This window comes from Zonotrichia albicollis, unplaced genomic scaffold, assembly GCF_047830755.1.
Source record: "Zonotrichia albicollis isolate bZonAlb1 unplaced genomic scaffold, bZonAlb1.hap1 Scaffold_257, whole genome shotgun sequence".
Taxonomy (NCBI): Eukaryota; Metazoa; Chordata; class Aves; order Passeriformes; family Passerellidae; genus Zonotrichia; species Zonotrichia albicollis.
The window spans coordinates 7,472,784-7,488,172 of NW_027428429.1; positions in this window are offsets into that span (position 1 = coordinate 7,472,784).

Below are 15,389 nucleotides of genomic sequence, written 5' to 3' on the forward strand. Positions count from 1 at the left end.
CCACTATGTCTGGCAAGGAGAAACTGTGCCAGCACAGAAAACATCTCCCATCGTGTTTTACATGTTGCAGAGAGGTTTGCAGAGTGTTTTGCAAGAAGAAAAACAAAGTTGTCCAAAACACCTTCCAACCGAATGTTCACGTGTTTGGAAAAGGTAGGAGAGTTGTAAAGTACTGTCTTCTATCAGTTTGCAAGCTGCGCACACTATCCCAGTGTTGTGCAGGTTCATTCTTCACCTTTCCGAAGCAGCCGCACTCTCCAGCTGCCGGAGGCGATGAAGCGGCTTCTTCGCGCAAAGGCGATTGTGCCGGTCACAGTGCACTCCAGTGCGGCGGCTTCTGCCGAAATGTGCCCGGGACCGGCGCTTAGCTCCGGGGAGCTGCGTATCCTTCGTCTTTAGCGTCTTTTGTGGTCTACATCATTGCAGAAAGGTTTTTCGCTATGTCAGGCAAGGTGAAACTGTGCCTGCACAGAAAACATCTCCCATCGTGTTTTACATGTTGCAGAGAGGTTTGCAGAGTGTTTTGCAAGAACAAAAACAAAGTTGTCCAAAACACCTTCCAACCGAATATTCATGTGTTTGGAAAAGGTAGGAAAGTGGTAAGGTACTGTTTTCTATCAGTTTGCAAGCTGCGCACACTATCCCAGTGTTGTGCAGCTACATTCTTCACCTTTCCGAAGCAGCCGCTCTCTCCGGCTCGCGGAGACGAAGAAGCGGCTTCTTCGCGCAAAGGCGATTGTGCCGGTCACAATGCACTCCAGTGCGGGGGCTTCTGCCGAAATGTGCCCGGGACCGGCGCTTAGCTCCGGGGAGCTCCGTATCTTTCGTCGTTAGCGTCTTTTGTGGTCTACATCATTGCAAAAAACTTTTCCACTATGTCTGGCAAGGAGAAACTGTGCCTGCACAGAAAACATCTCCCATCGTGTTTTACATGTTGCAGAGAGGTTTGCAGAGTGTTTTGCAAGAAGAAAAACAAAGTTGTCCAAAACACCTTCCAACCGAATGTTCATGTGTTTGGAAAGGTAGGAGAGTTGTAAGGTACTGTCTTCTATCAGTTTGCAAGCTGCGCACACTATCCCAGTGTTGTTCAGCTTCATTCTTCACCTTTCCGAAGCAGCCGCACTCTCCGGCTCGCGGAGACGAAGAAGCGGCTTCTTCGCGCAAAGGCGATTGTGCCGGTCACAGTGCACTCCAGAGCGGCGGCTTCTGCCGCAATGTGCCCGGGACCGGCGCTTAGCTCCGGGGACATCCGTATCCTTCGTCTTTAGCGTCTTTTGTGGTCTACATCATTGCAGAAAGATTTTTCACTATGTCAGGCAAGGTGAAACTGTGCCTGCACAGAAAACATCTCCCATCGTGTTTTACATGTTGCAGAGAGGTTTGCAGAGTGTTTTGCAAGAAGAAAAACAAAGTTGTCCAAAACACCTTCCAACCGAATGTTCATGTGTTTGGAAAGGTAGGAGAGTTGTAAGGTACTGTCTTCTATCAGTTTGCAAGCTGCGCACACTATCCCAGTGTTGTTCAGCTTCATTCTTCACCTTTCCGGAGCAGCCACACTCTCCAGCTGCCGGAGGCGAAGAATCGGCTTCTTCGCGCAAAGGCGATTGTGCCGGTCACAATGCACTCCAGAGCGGCGGCTTCTGCCGCAATGTGCCCGGGACCGGCGCTTAGCTCCGGGGACATCCGTACCTTCTTCTTTCAGTACTTTTGTGGTCAACATCATTGGAAAAACTTTTCCACTATGTCTGGCAAGGAGAAACTGTGCCTGCACAGAAAACATCTCCCATCGTGTTTTACATGTTGCAGAGAGGTTTGCAGAGTGTTTTGCAAGAAGAAAAACAAAGTTGTCCAAAACACCTTCCAACCGAATATTCATGTGTTTGGAAAAGGTAGGAAAGTGGAAGGTACTGTTTTCTCTCAGTTTGCAAGCTGCGCACACAATTCTAGTGATGTGCAGCTTCATTCTCACCTTTCCGAAGCAGCCGCACTCTCCAGCTGCCGGAGGCGACGAAGCGGCTTCTTCGCGCAAAGGCGATTGTGCCGGTCACAGTGCACTCCAGTGCGGCGGCTTCTGCCGAAATGTGCCCGGGACCGGCGCTTAGCTCCGGGGACATCCGTATCCTTCGTCTTTAGCGTCTTTTGTGGTCTACATCATTGCAGAAAGGTTTTTCACTATGTCAGGCAAGGTGAAACTGTGCCTGCACAGAAAACATCTCCCATCGTGTTTTACATGTTGCAGAGAGGTTTGCAGAGTGTTTTGCAAGAAGAAAAACAAAGTTGTCCAAAACACCTTCCAACCGAATGTTCATGTGTTTGGAAAAGGTAGGAAAGTGGTAAGGTACTGTTTTCTATCAGTTTGCAAGCTGCGCACACAATTCTAGTGATGTGCAGCTTCATTCTCACCTTTCCGAAGCAGCCGCACTCTCCAGCTGCCGGAGGCGAAGAAGCGGCTTCTTCGCGCAAAGGCGATTGTGCCGGTCACAGTGCACTCCAATGCGGCGGCTTCTGCCGAAATGTGCCCGGGACCGGCGCTTAGCTCCGGGGAGCTGCGTATCCTTCGTCTTTAGCGTCTTTTGTGGTCTACATCATTGCAGAAAGGTTTTTCGCTATGTCTGACAAGGTGAAACTGTGCCTGCACAGAAAACATCTCCCATCGTGTTTTACATGTTGCAGAGAGGCTTGCAGAGTGTTTTGCAAGAAGAAAAACAAAGTTGTCCAAAACACCTTCCAACCGAATGTTCATGTGTTTGGAAAGGTAGGAGAGTTGTAAGGTACTGTCTTCTATCAGTTTGCAAGCTGCGCACACTATCCCAGTGTTGTGCAGCTTCATTCTTCACCTTTCCGAAGCAGCCGCTCTCTCCGGCTCGCGGAGACGAAGAAGCGGCTTCTTCGCGCAAAGGCGATTGTGCCGGTCACAGTGCACTCCAGAGCGGTGGCTTCTGCCGAAATGTGCCCGGGACCGGCGCTTAGCTCCGGGGACATCCGTATCCTTCGTCTTTAGCGTCTTTTGTGGTCTACATCATTGCAGAAAGATTTTTTACTATGTCAGGCAAGGTGAAACTGTGCCTGCACAGAAAACATCTCCCATCGTGTTTTACATGTTGCAGAGAGGTTTGCAGAGTGTTTTGCAAGAAGAAAAACAAAGTTGTCCAAAACACCTTCCAACCGAATGTTCATGTGTTTGGAAAGGTAGGAGAGTTGTAAGGTACTGTCTTCTATCAGTTTGCAAGCTGCGCACACTATCCCAGTGTTGTGCAGCTTCATTCTTCACCTTTCCGGAGCAGCCACACTCTCCAGCTGCCGGAGGCGAAGAATCGGCTTCTTCGCGCAAAGGCGATTGTGCCGGTCACAATGCACTCCAGAGCGGCGGCTTCTGCCGCAATGTGCCCGGGACCGGCGCTTAGCTCCGGGGACATCCGTACCGTCTTCTTTCGGGACTTTTGTGGTCTACATCATTGCAAAAAACGTTTCCACTATGTGTGGCAAGGAGAAACTGTGCCTGCACAGAAAACATCTCCCATCGTGTTTTACATGTTGCAGAGAGGTTTGCAGAGTGTTTTGCAAGAAGAAAAAAAAAGTTGTCCAAAACACCTTCCAACCGAATATTCATGTGTTTGGAAAAGGTAGGAAAGTGGTAAGGTACCGTTTTCTATCAGTTTGCAAGCTGCGCACACTATCCCAGTGTTGTTCAGCTTCATTCTTCACCTTTCCGAAGTAGCCGCTCTCTCCGGCTCGCGGAGACGAAGAAGCGGCTTCTTCGCGCAAAGGCGATTGTGCCTGTCACAGTGCACTCCAGTGCGGCGGCTTCTGCCGAAATGTGCCCGGGACCGGCGCTTAGCTCCGGGGAGCTGCGTATCCTTCGTCTTTAGCGTCTTTTGTGGTCTACATCATTGGAAAAACTTTTCCACTATGTCTGGCAAGGAGAAACTGTGCCTGCACAGAAAACATCTCCCATCGTGTTTTACATGTTGCAGAGAGGTTTGGAGAGTGTTTTGCAAGAAGAAAAACAAAGTTGTCCAAAACACCTTCCAACCGAATGTTCACGTGTTTGGAAAAGGTAGGAGAGTTGTAAAGTACTGTCTTCTATCAGTTTGCAAGCTGCGCACACTATCCCAGTGTTGTGCAGGTTCATTCTTCACCTTTCCGAAGCAGCCGCTCTCTCCGGCCCCCGGAGACGAAGAAGCGGCTTCTTCGCGCAAAGGCCATTGTGCCGGTCACAGTGCACTCCAGTGCGTCGGCTTCTGCCGAAATGTGCCCGGGACCGGCGCTTAGCTCCGGGGACATCCGTACCTTCTTCTTTCAGTACTTTTGTGGTCAACATCATTGGAAAAACTTTTCCACTATGTCTGGCAAGGAGAAACTGTGCCTGCACAGAAAACATCTCCCATCGTGTTTTACATGTTGCAGAGAGGTTTGCAGAGTGTTTTGCAAGAAGAAAAACAAAGTTGTCCAAAACACCTTCCAACCGAACATTCACGTGTTTGGAAAAGGTAGGAAGGTGGTAAGGTACTGTTTTCTATCAGTTTGCAAGCTGCGCACACAATTCTAGTGATGTGCAGCTTCATTCTCACCTTTCCGAAGCAGCCGCACTCTCCAGCTGCCGGAGGCGATGAAGCGGCTTCTTCGCGCAAAGGCGATTGTGCCGGTCACAGTGCACTCCAGTGCGGCGGCTTCTGCCGAAATGTGCCCGGGACCGGCGCTTAGCTCCGGGGACATCCGTACCTTCTTCTTTCAGTACTTTTGTGGTCAACATCATTGGAAAAACTTTTCCACTATGTCTGGCAAGGAGAAACTGTGCCTGCACAGAAAACATCTCCCATCGTGTTTTACATGTTGCAGAGAGGTTTGCAGAGTGTTTTGCAAGAAGAAAAACAAAGTTGTCCAAAACACCTTCCAACCGAATATTTATGTGTTTGGAAAAGGTAGGAAAGTGGTAAGGTGCCGTTTTCTATCAGTTTGCAAGCTGCGCACACTATCCCAGTGTTGTTCAGCTTCATTCTTCACCTTTCCGAAGCAGTCGCTCTCTCCGGCTCGCGGAGACGAAGAAGCGGCTTCTTCGCGCAAAGGCGATTGTGCCGGTCACAGTGCACTCCAGCGCGGCGGCTTCTGCCGAAATGTGCCCGGGACCGGCGCTTTGCTCCGGGGAACTCCGTACTTTCGTCTTTAGCGTCTTTTGTGGTCTCCATCATTGCAAAAAACATTTCCACTACTTCTGGCAAGGAGAAACTGTGCCTGCACAGAAAACATCTCCCATCGTGTTTTACATGTTGCAGAGAGGTTTGCAGAGTGTTTTGCAAGAAGAAAAACAAAGTTGTCCAAAACACCTTCCAACCGAATGTTCACGTGTTTGGAAAAGGTAGGAGAGTTGTAAAGTACTGTCTTCTCTCAGTTTGCAAGCTGCGCACACTATCCCAGTGTTGTGCAGGTTCATTCTTCACCTTTCCGAAGCAGCCGCTCTCTCCGGCCCCCGGAGACGAAGAAGCGGCTTCTTCGCGCAAAGGCCATTGTGCCGGTCACAGTGCACTCCAGTGCGTCGGCTTCTGCCGAAATGTGCCCGGGACCGGCGCTTAGCTCCGGGGACATCCGTACCTTCTTCTTTCAGTACTTTTGTGGTCAACATCATTGGAAAAACTTTTCCACTATGTCTGGCAAGGAGAAACTGTGCCTGCACAGAAAACATCTCCCATCGTGTTTTACATGTTGCAGAGAGGTTTGCAGAGTGTTTTGCAAGAAGAAAAACAAAGTTGTCCAAAACACCTTCCAACCGAATATTCACGTGTTTGGAAAAGGTAGGAAAGTGGTAAGGTACTGTTTTCTCTCAGTTTGCAAGCTGCGCACAAAATTCTAGTGATGTGCAGCTTCATTCTCACCTTTCCGAAGCAGCCGCACTCTCCAGCTGCCGGAGGCGACGAAGCGGCTTCTTCGCGCAAAGGCGATTGTGCCGGTCACAGTGCACTCCAGAGCGGCGGCTTCTGCCGCAATGTGCCCGGACCGGCGCTTAGCTCCGGGGAGCTGCGTATCCTTCGTCTTTAGCGTCTTTTGTGGTCTACATCATTGCAGAAAGGTTTTTCGCTATGTCAGGCAAGGTGAAACTGTGCCTGCACAGAAAACATCTCCCATCGTGTTTTACATGTTGCAGAGAGGTTTGCAGAGTGTTTTGCAAGAAGAAAAACAAAGTTGTCCAAAACACCTTCCAACCGAATGTTCACGTGTTCGGAAAAGGTATGAGAGTGGTAAGGTACTGTTTTCTCTCAGTTTGCAAGCTGCGCACACTATCCCAGTGTTGTGCAGCTTCATTCTTCACCTTTCCGAAGCAGCCGCACTCTCCAGCTGCCGGAGGCGACGAAGCGGCTTCTTCGCGCAAAGGCGATTGTGCCGGTCACAGTGCACTCCAGTGCGGCGGCTTCTGCCGAAATGTGCCCGGGACCGGCGCTTAGCTCCGGGGAGCTGCGTATCCTTCGTCTTTAGCGTCTTTTGTGGTCTACATCATTGCAGAAAGGTTTTTCGCTATGTCAGGCAAGGTGAAACTGTGCCTGCACAGAAAACATCTCCCATCGTGTTTTACATGTTGCAGAGAGGTTTGCAGAGTGTTTTGCAAGAAGAAAAACAAAGTTGTCCAAAACACTTTCCAACCGAATATTCATGTGTTTGGAAAAGGTAGGAAAGTGGTAAGGTACTGTTTTCTATCAGTTTGCAAGCTGCGCACACTATCCCAGTGTTGTGCAGCTACATTCTTCACCTTTCCGAAGCAGCCGCTCTCTCCGGCTCGCGGAGACGAAGAAGCGGCTTCTTCGCGCAAAGGCGATTGTGCCGGTCACAATGCACTCCAGTGCGGCGGCTTCTGCCGCAATGTGCCCGGGACCGGCGCTTAGCTCCGGGGAGCTCCGTATCTTTCGTCGTTAGCGTCTTTTGTGGTCTACATCATTGCAAAAAACTTTTCCACTATGTCTGGCAAGGAGAAACTGTGCCTGCACAGAAAACATCTCCCATCGTGTTTTACATGTTGCAGAGAGGTTTGCAGAGTGTTTTGCAAGAAGAAAAACAAAGTTGTCCAAAACAACTTCCAACCGAATATTCATGTGTTTGGAAAAGGTAGGAGAGTGGTAAGGTACTGTTTTCTATCAGTTTGCAAGCTGCGCACACCATCCAGTGTTCTGCAGCTTCATTCTTCACCTTTCCGAAGCAGCCGATCTCTCCGGCTCGCGGAGACGAAGAAGCGGCTTCTTCGCGCAAAGGCGATTGTGCCGGTCACAATGCACTCCAGTGCGGCGGCTTCTGCCGCAATGTGCCCGGGACCGGCGCTTAGCTCCGGGGAGCTCCGTATCTTTCGTCGTTAGCGTCTTTTGTGGTCTACATCATTGCAAAAAACTTTTCCACTATGTCTGGCAAGGAGAAACTGTGCCTGCACAGAAAACATCTCCCATCGTGTTTTACATGTTGCAGAGAGGTTTGCAGAGTGTTTTGCAAGAAGAAAAACAAAGTTGTCCAAAACACCTTCCAACCGAATGTTCATGTGTTTGGAAAGGTAGGAGAGTTGTAAGGTACTGTCTTCTATCAGTTTGCAAGCTGCGCACACTATCCCAGTGTTGTTCAGCTTCATTCTTCACCTTTCCGAAGCAGCCGCTCTCTCCGGCTCGCGGAGACGAAGAAGCGGCTTCTTCGCGCAAAGGCGATTGTGCCGGTCACAGTGCACTCCAGAGCGGCGGCTTCTGCCGCAATGTGCCCGGGACCGGCGCTTAGCTCCGGGGACATCCGTATCCTTCGTCTTTAGCGTCTTTTGTGGTCTACATCATTGCAGAAAGATTTTTCACTATGTCAGGCAAGGTGAAACTGTGCCTGCACAGAAAACATCTCCCATCATGTTTTACATGTTGCAGAGAGGTTTGCAGAGTGTTTTGCAAGAAGAAAAACAAAGTTGTCCAAAACACCTTCCAACCGAATGTTCATGTGTTTGGAAAGGTAGGAGAGTTGTAAGGTACTGTCTTCTATCAGTTTGCAAGCTGCGCACACTATCCCAGTGTTGTGCAGCTTCATTCTTCACCTTTCCGGAGCAGCCGCACTCTCCGGCTGCCGGAGGCGAAGAAGCGGCTTCTTCGCGCAAAGGCGATTGTGCCGGTCACAATGCACTCCAGAGCGGCGGCTTCTGCCGAAATGTGCCCGGGACCGGCGCTTAGCTCCGGGGACATCCGTACCGTCTTCTTTCGGGACTTTTGTGGTCTACATCATTGCAAAAAACGTTTCCACTATGTGTGGCAAGGAGAAACTGTGCCTGCACAGAAAACATCTCCCATCGTGTTTTACATGTTGCAGAGAGGTTTGCAGAGTGTTTTGCAAGAAGAAAAACAAAGTTGTCCAAAACACCTTCCAACCGAATATTCATGTGTTTGGAAAAGGTAGGAAAGTGGTAAGGTACCGTTTTCTATCAGTTTGCAAGCTGCGCACACTATCCCAGTGTTGTTCAGCTTCATTCTTCACCTTTCCGAAGTAGCCGCTCTCTCCGGCTCGCGGAGACGAAGAAGCGGCTTCTTCGCGCAAAGGCGATTGTGCCTGTCACAGTGCACTCCAGTGCGGCGGCTTCTGCCGAAATGTGCCCGGGACCGGCGCTTAGCTCCGGGGAGCTGCGTATCCTTCGTCTTTAGCGTCTTTTGTGGTCTACATCATTGGAAAAACTTTTCCACTATGTCTGGCAAGGAGAAACTGTGCCAGCACAGAAAACATCTCCCATCGTGTTTTACATGTTGCAGAGAGGTTTGCAGAGTGTTTTGCAAGAAGAAAAACAAAGTTGTCCAAAACACCTTCCAACCGAATGTTCACGTGTTTGGAAAAGGTAGGAGAGTTGTAAAGTACTGTCTTCTCTCAGTTTGCAAGCTGCGCACACTATCCCAGTGTTGTGCAGGTTCATTCTTCACCTTTCCGAAGCAGCCGCTCTCTCCGGCCCCCGGAGACGAAGAAGCGGCTTCTTCGCGCAAAGGCCATTGTGCCGGTCACAGTGCACTCCAGTGCGTCGGCTTCTGCCGAAATGTGCCCGGGACCGGCGCTTAGCTCCGGGGACATCCGTACCTTCTTCTTTCAGTACTTTTGTGGTCAACATCATTGGAAAAACTTTTCCACTATGTCTGGCAAGGAGAAACTGTGCCTGCACAGAAAACATCTCCCATCGTGTTTTACATGTTGCAGAGAGGTTTGCAGAGTGTTTTGCAAGAAGAAAAACAAAGTTGTCCAAAACACCTTCCAACCGAATATTCATGTGTTTGGAAAAGGTAGGAAAGTGGAAGGTACTGTTTTCTCTCAGTTTGCAAGCTGCGCACACAATTCTAGTGATGTGCAGCTTCATTCTCACCTTTCCGAAGCAGCCGCACTCTCCAGCTGCCGGAGGCGACGAAGCGGCTTCTTCGCGCAAAGGCGATTGTGCCGGTCACAGTGCACTCCAGTGCGGCGGCTTCTGCCGAAATGTGCCCGGGACCGGCGCTTAGCTCCGGGGACATCCGTATCCTTCGTCTTTAGCGTCTTTTGTGGTCTACATCATTGCAGAAAGGTTTTTCACTATGTCAGGCAAGGTGAAACTGTGCCTGCACAGAAAACATCTCCCATCGTGTTTTACATGTTGCAGAGAGGTTTGCAGAGTGTTTTGCAAGAAGAAAAACAAAGTTGTCCAAAACAACTTCCAACCGAATATTCATGTGTTTGGAAAAGGTAGGAGAGTGGTAAGGTACTGTTTTCTATCAGTTTGCAAGCTGCGCACACCATCCAGTGTTCTGCAGCTTCATTCTTCACCTTTCCGAAGCAGCCGCTCTCTCCGGCTCGCGGAGACGAAGAAGCGGCTTCTTCGCGCAAAGGCCATTGTGCCGGTCACAGTGCACTCCAGTGCGTCGGCTTCTGCCGAAATGTGCCCGGGACCGGCGCTTAGCTCCGGGGACATCCGTACCTTCTTCTTTCAGTACTTTTGTGGTCAACATCATTGGAAAAACTTTTCCACTATGTCTGGCAAGGAGAAACTGTGCCTGCACAGAAAACATCTCCCATCGTGTTTTACATGTTGCAGAGAGGTTTGCAGAGTGTTTTGCAAGAAGAAAAACAAAGTTGTCCAAAACACCTTCCAACCGAATATTTATGTGTTTGGAAAAGGTAGGAAAGTGGTAAGGTGCCGTTTTCTATCAGTTTGCAAGCTGCGCACACTATCCCAGTGTTGTTCAGCTTCATTCTTCACCTTTCCGAAGCAGCCGCTCTCTCCGGCCCCCGGAGACGAAGAAGCGGCTTCTTCGCGCAAAGGCGATTGTGCCGGTCACAGTGCACTCCAGTGCGGCGGCTTCTGCCGAAATGTGCCCGGGACCGGCGCTTAGCTCCGGGGAGCTGCGTATCCTTCGTCTTTAGCGTCTTTTGTGGTCTACATCATTGGAAAAACTTTTCCACTATGTCAGGCAAGGAGAAACTGTGCCTGCACAGAAAACATCTCCCATCGTGTTTTACATGTTGCAGAGAGGTTTGCAGAGTGTTTTGCAAGAAGAAAAACAAAGTTGTCCAAAACACCTTCCAACCGAATGTTCACGTGTTTGGAAAAGGTAGGAGAGTTGTAAAGTACTGTCTTCTCTCAGTTTGCAAGCTGCGCACACTATCCCAGTGTTGTGCAGGTTCATTCTTCACCTTTCCGAAGCAGCCGCTCTCTCCGGCCCCCGGAGACGAAGAAGCGGCTTCTTCGCGCAAAGGCCATTGTGCCGGTCACAGTGCACTCCAGTGCGTCGGCTTCTGCCGAAATGTGCCCGGGACCGGCGCTTAGCTCCGGGGACATCCGTACCTTCTTCTTTCAGTACTTTTGTGGTCAACATCATTGGAAAAACTTTTCCACTATGTCTGGCAAGGAGAAACTGTGCCTGCACAGAAAACATCTCCCATCGTGTTTTACATGTTGCAGAGAGGTTTGCAGAGTGTTTTGCAAGAAGAAAAACAAAGTTGTCCAAAACAACTTCCAACCGAATATTCATGTGTTTGGAAAAGGTAGGAAAGTGGTAAGGTACTGTTTTCTCTCAGTTTGCAAGCTGCGCACACAATTCTAGTGATGTGCAGCTTCATTCTCACCTTTCCGAAGCAGCCGCACTCTCCAGCTGCCGGAGGCGATGAAGCGGCTTCTTCGCGCAAAGGCGATTGTGCCGGTCACAGTGCACTCCAGTGCGGCGGCTTCTGCCGAAATGTGCCCGGGACCGGCGCTTAGCTCCGGGGACATCCGTACCTTCTTCTTTCAGTACTTTTGTGGTCAACATCATTGGAAAAACTTTTCCACTATGTCTGGCAAGGAGAAACTGTGCCTGCACAGAAAACATCTCCCATCGTGTTTTACATGTTGCAGAGAGGTTTGCAGAGTGTTTTGCAAGAAGAAAAACAAAGTTGTCCAAAACACCTTCCAACCGAATATTTATGTGTTTGGAAAAGGTAGGAAAGTGGTAAGGTGCCGTTTTCTATCAGTTTGCAAGCTGCGCACACTATCCCAGTGTTGTTCAGCTTCATTCTTCACCTTTCCGAAGCAGTCGCTCTCTCCGGCTCGCGGAGACGAAGAAGCGGCTTCTTCGCGCAAAGGCGATTGTGCCGGTCACAGTGCACTCCAGTGCGGCGGCTTCTGCCGAAATGTGCCCGGGACCGGCGCTTTGCTCCGGGGAACTCCGTACTTTCGTCTTTAGCGTCTTTTGTGGTCTCCATCATTGCAAAAAACATTTCCACTACTTCTGGCAACGAGAAACTGTGCCTGCACAGAAAACATCTCCCATCGTGTTTTACATGTTGCAGAGAGGTTTGCAGAGTGTTTTGCAAGAAGAAAAACAAAGTTGTCCAAAACACCTTCCAACCGAATGTTCACGTGTTTGGAAAAGGTAGGAGAGTTGTAAAGTACTGTCTTCTCTCAGTTTGCAAGCTGCGCACACTATCCCAGTGTTGTGCAGGTTCATTCTTCACCTTTCCGAAGCAGCCGCTCTCTCCGGCCCCCGGAGACGAAGAAGCGGCTTCTTCGCGCAAAGGCCATTGTGCCGGTCACAGTGCACTCCAGTGCGTCGGCTTCTGCCGAAATGTGCCCGGGACCGGCGCTTAGCTCCGGGGACATCCGTACCTTCTTCTTTCAGTACTTTTGTGGTCAACATCATTGGAAAAACTTTTCCACTATGTCTGGCAAGGAGAAACTCTGCCTGCACAGAAAACATCTCCCATCGTGTTTTACATGTTGCAGAGAGGTTTGCAGAGTGTTTTGCAAGAAGAAAAACAAAGTTGTCCAAAACAACTTCCAACCGAATATTTATGTGTTTGGAAAAGGTAGGAAAGTGGTAAGGTGCCGTTTTCTATCAGTTTGCAAGCTGCGCACACTATCCCAGTGTTGTTCAGCTTCATTCTTCACCTTTCCGAAGCAGCCGCTCTCTCCGGCCCCCGGAGACGAAGAAGCGGCTTCTTCGCGCAAAGGCCATTGTGCCGGTCACAGTGCACTCCAGTGCGGCGGCTTCTGCCGAAATGTGCCCGGGACCGGCGCTTAGCTCCGGGGAGCTGCGTATCCTTCGTCTTTAGCGTCTTTTGTGGTCTACATCATTGGAAAAACTTTTCCACTATGTCTGGCAAGGAGAAACTGTGCCTGCACAGAAAACATCTCCCATCGTGTTTTACATGTTGCAGAGAGGTTTGCAGAGTGTTTTGCAAGAAGAAAAACAAAGTTGTCCAAAACACCTTCCAACCGAATATTCACGTGTTTGGAAAAGGTAGGAAAGTTGTAAGGTACTGTTTCTCTCAGTTTGCAAGCTGCGCACAAAATTCTAGTGATGTGCAGCTTCATTCTCACCTTTCCGAAGCAGCCGCACTCTCCAGCTGCCGGAGGCGACGAAGCGGCTTCTTCGCGCAAAGGCGATTGTGCCGGTCACAGTGCACTCCAGTGCGGCGGCTTCTGCCGCAATGTGCCCGGACCGGCGCTTAGCTCCGGGGAGCTGCGTATCCTTCGTCTTTAGCGTCTTTTGTGGTCTACATCATTGCAGAAAGGTTTTTCGCTATGTCAGGCAAGGTGAAACTGTGCCTGCACAGAAAACATCTCCCATCGTGTTTTACATGTTGCAGAGAGGTTTGCAGAGTGTTTTGCAAGAAGAAAAACAAAGTTGTCCAAAACACCTTCCAACCGAATGTTCACGTGTTCGGAAAAGGTATGAGAGTGGTAAGGTACTGTTTTCTCTCAGTTTGCAAGCTGCGCACACTATCCCAGTGTTGTGCAGCTTCATTCTTCACCTTTCCGAAGCAGCCGCACTCTCCAGCTGCCGGAGGCGACGAAGCGGCTTCTTCGCGCAAAGGCGATTGTGCCGGTCACAGTGCACTCCAGTGCGGCGGCTTCTGCCGAAATGTGCCCGGGACCGGCGCTTAGCTCCGGGGAGCTGCGTATCCTTCGTCTTTAGCGTCTTTTGTGGTCTACATCATTGCAGAAAGGTTTTTCGCTATGTCAGGCAAGGTGAAACTGTGCCTGCACAGAAAACATCTCCCATCGTGTTTTACATGTTGCAGAGAGGTTTGCAGAGTGTTTTGCAAGAAGAAAAACAAAGTTGTCCAAAACACCTTCCAACCGAATATTCATGTGTTTGGAAAAGGTAGGAAAGTGGTAAGGTACTGTTTTCTATCAGTTTGCAAGCTGCGCACACTATCCCAGTGTTGTGCAGCTACATTCTTCACCTTTCCGAAGCAGCCGCTCTCTCCGGCTCGCGGAGACGAAGAAGCGGCTTCTTCGCGCAAAGGCGATTGTGCCGGTCACAATGCACTCCAGTGCGGCGGCTTCTGCCGCAATGTGCCCGGGACCGGCGCTTAGCTCCGGGGAGCTCCGTATCTTTCGTCGTTAGCGTCTTTTGTGGTCTGCATCATTGCAAAAAACTTTTCCACTATGTCTGGCAAGGAGAAACTGTGCCTGCACAGAAAACATCTCCCATCGTGTTTTACATGTTGCAGAGAGGTTTGCAGAGTGTTTTGCAAGAAGAAAAACAAAGTTGTCCAAAACAACTTCCAACCGAATATTCATGTGTTTGGAAAAGGTAGGAGAGTGGTAAGGTACTGTTTTCTATCAGTTTGCAAGCTGCGCACACCATCCAGTGTTGTGCAGCTTCATTCTTCACCTTTCCGAAGCAGCCGATCTCTCCGGCTCGCGGAGACGAAGAAGCGGCTTCTTCGCGCAAAGGCGATTGTGCCGGTCACAATGCACTCCAGTGCGTCGGCTTCTGCCGAAATGTGCCCGGGACCGGCGCTTAGCTCCGGGGAGCTCCGTATCTTTCGTCGTTAGCGTCTTTTGTGGTCTACATCATTGCAAAAAACTTTTCCACTATGTCTGGCAAGGAGAAACTGTGCCTGCACAGAAAACATCTCCCATCGTGTTTTACATGTTGCAGAGAGGTTTGCAGAGTGTTTTGCAAGAAGAAAAACAAAGTTGTCCAAAACACCTTCCAACCGAATGTTTATGTGTTTGGAAAGGTAGGAGAGTTGTAAGGTGCTGTCTTCTATCAGTTTGCAAGCTGCGCACACTATCCCAGTGTTGTTCAGCTTCATTCTTCACCTTTCCGAAGCAGCCGCTCTCTCCGGCTCGCGGAGACGAAGAAGCGGCTTCTTCGCGCAAAGGCGATTGTGCCGGTCACAGTGCACTCCAGAGCGGCGGCTTCTGCCGCAATGTGCCCGGGACCGGCGCTTAGCTCCGGGGACATCCGTATCCTTCGTCTTTAGCGTCTTTTGTGGTCTACATCATTGCAGAAAGATTTTTCACTATGTCAGGCAAGGTGAAACTGTGCCTGCACAGAAAACATCTCCCATCGTGTTTTACATGTTGCAGAGAGGTTTGCAGAGTGTTTTGCAAGAAGAAAAACAAAGTTGTCCAAAACACCTTCCAACCGAATGTTCATGTGTTTGGAAAGGTAGGAGAGTTGTAAGGTACTGTCTTCTATCAGTTTGCAAGCTGCGCACACTATCCCAGTGTTGTGCAGCTTCATTCTTCACCTTTCCGGAGCAGCCACACTCTCCAGCTGCCGGAGGCGAAGAATCGGCTTCTTCGCGCAAAGGCGATTGTGCCGGTCACAATGCACTCCAGAGCGGCGGCTTCTGCCGCAATGTGCCCGGGACCGGCGCTTAGCTCCGGGGACATCCGTACCGTCTTCTTTCGGGACTTTTGTGGTCTACATCATTGCAAAAAACGTTTCCACTATGTGTGGCAAGGAGAAACTGTGCCTGCACAGAAAACATCTCCCATCGTGTTTTACATGTTGCAGAGAGGTTTGCAGAGTGTTTTGCAAGAAGAAAAACAAAGTTGTCCAAAACACCTTACAACCGAATATTCATGTGTTTGGAAAAGGTAGGAAAGTGGTAAGGTACCGTTTTCTATCAGTTTGCAAGCTGCGCACACTATCCCAGTG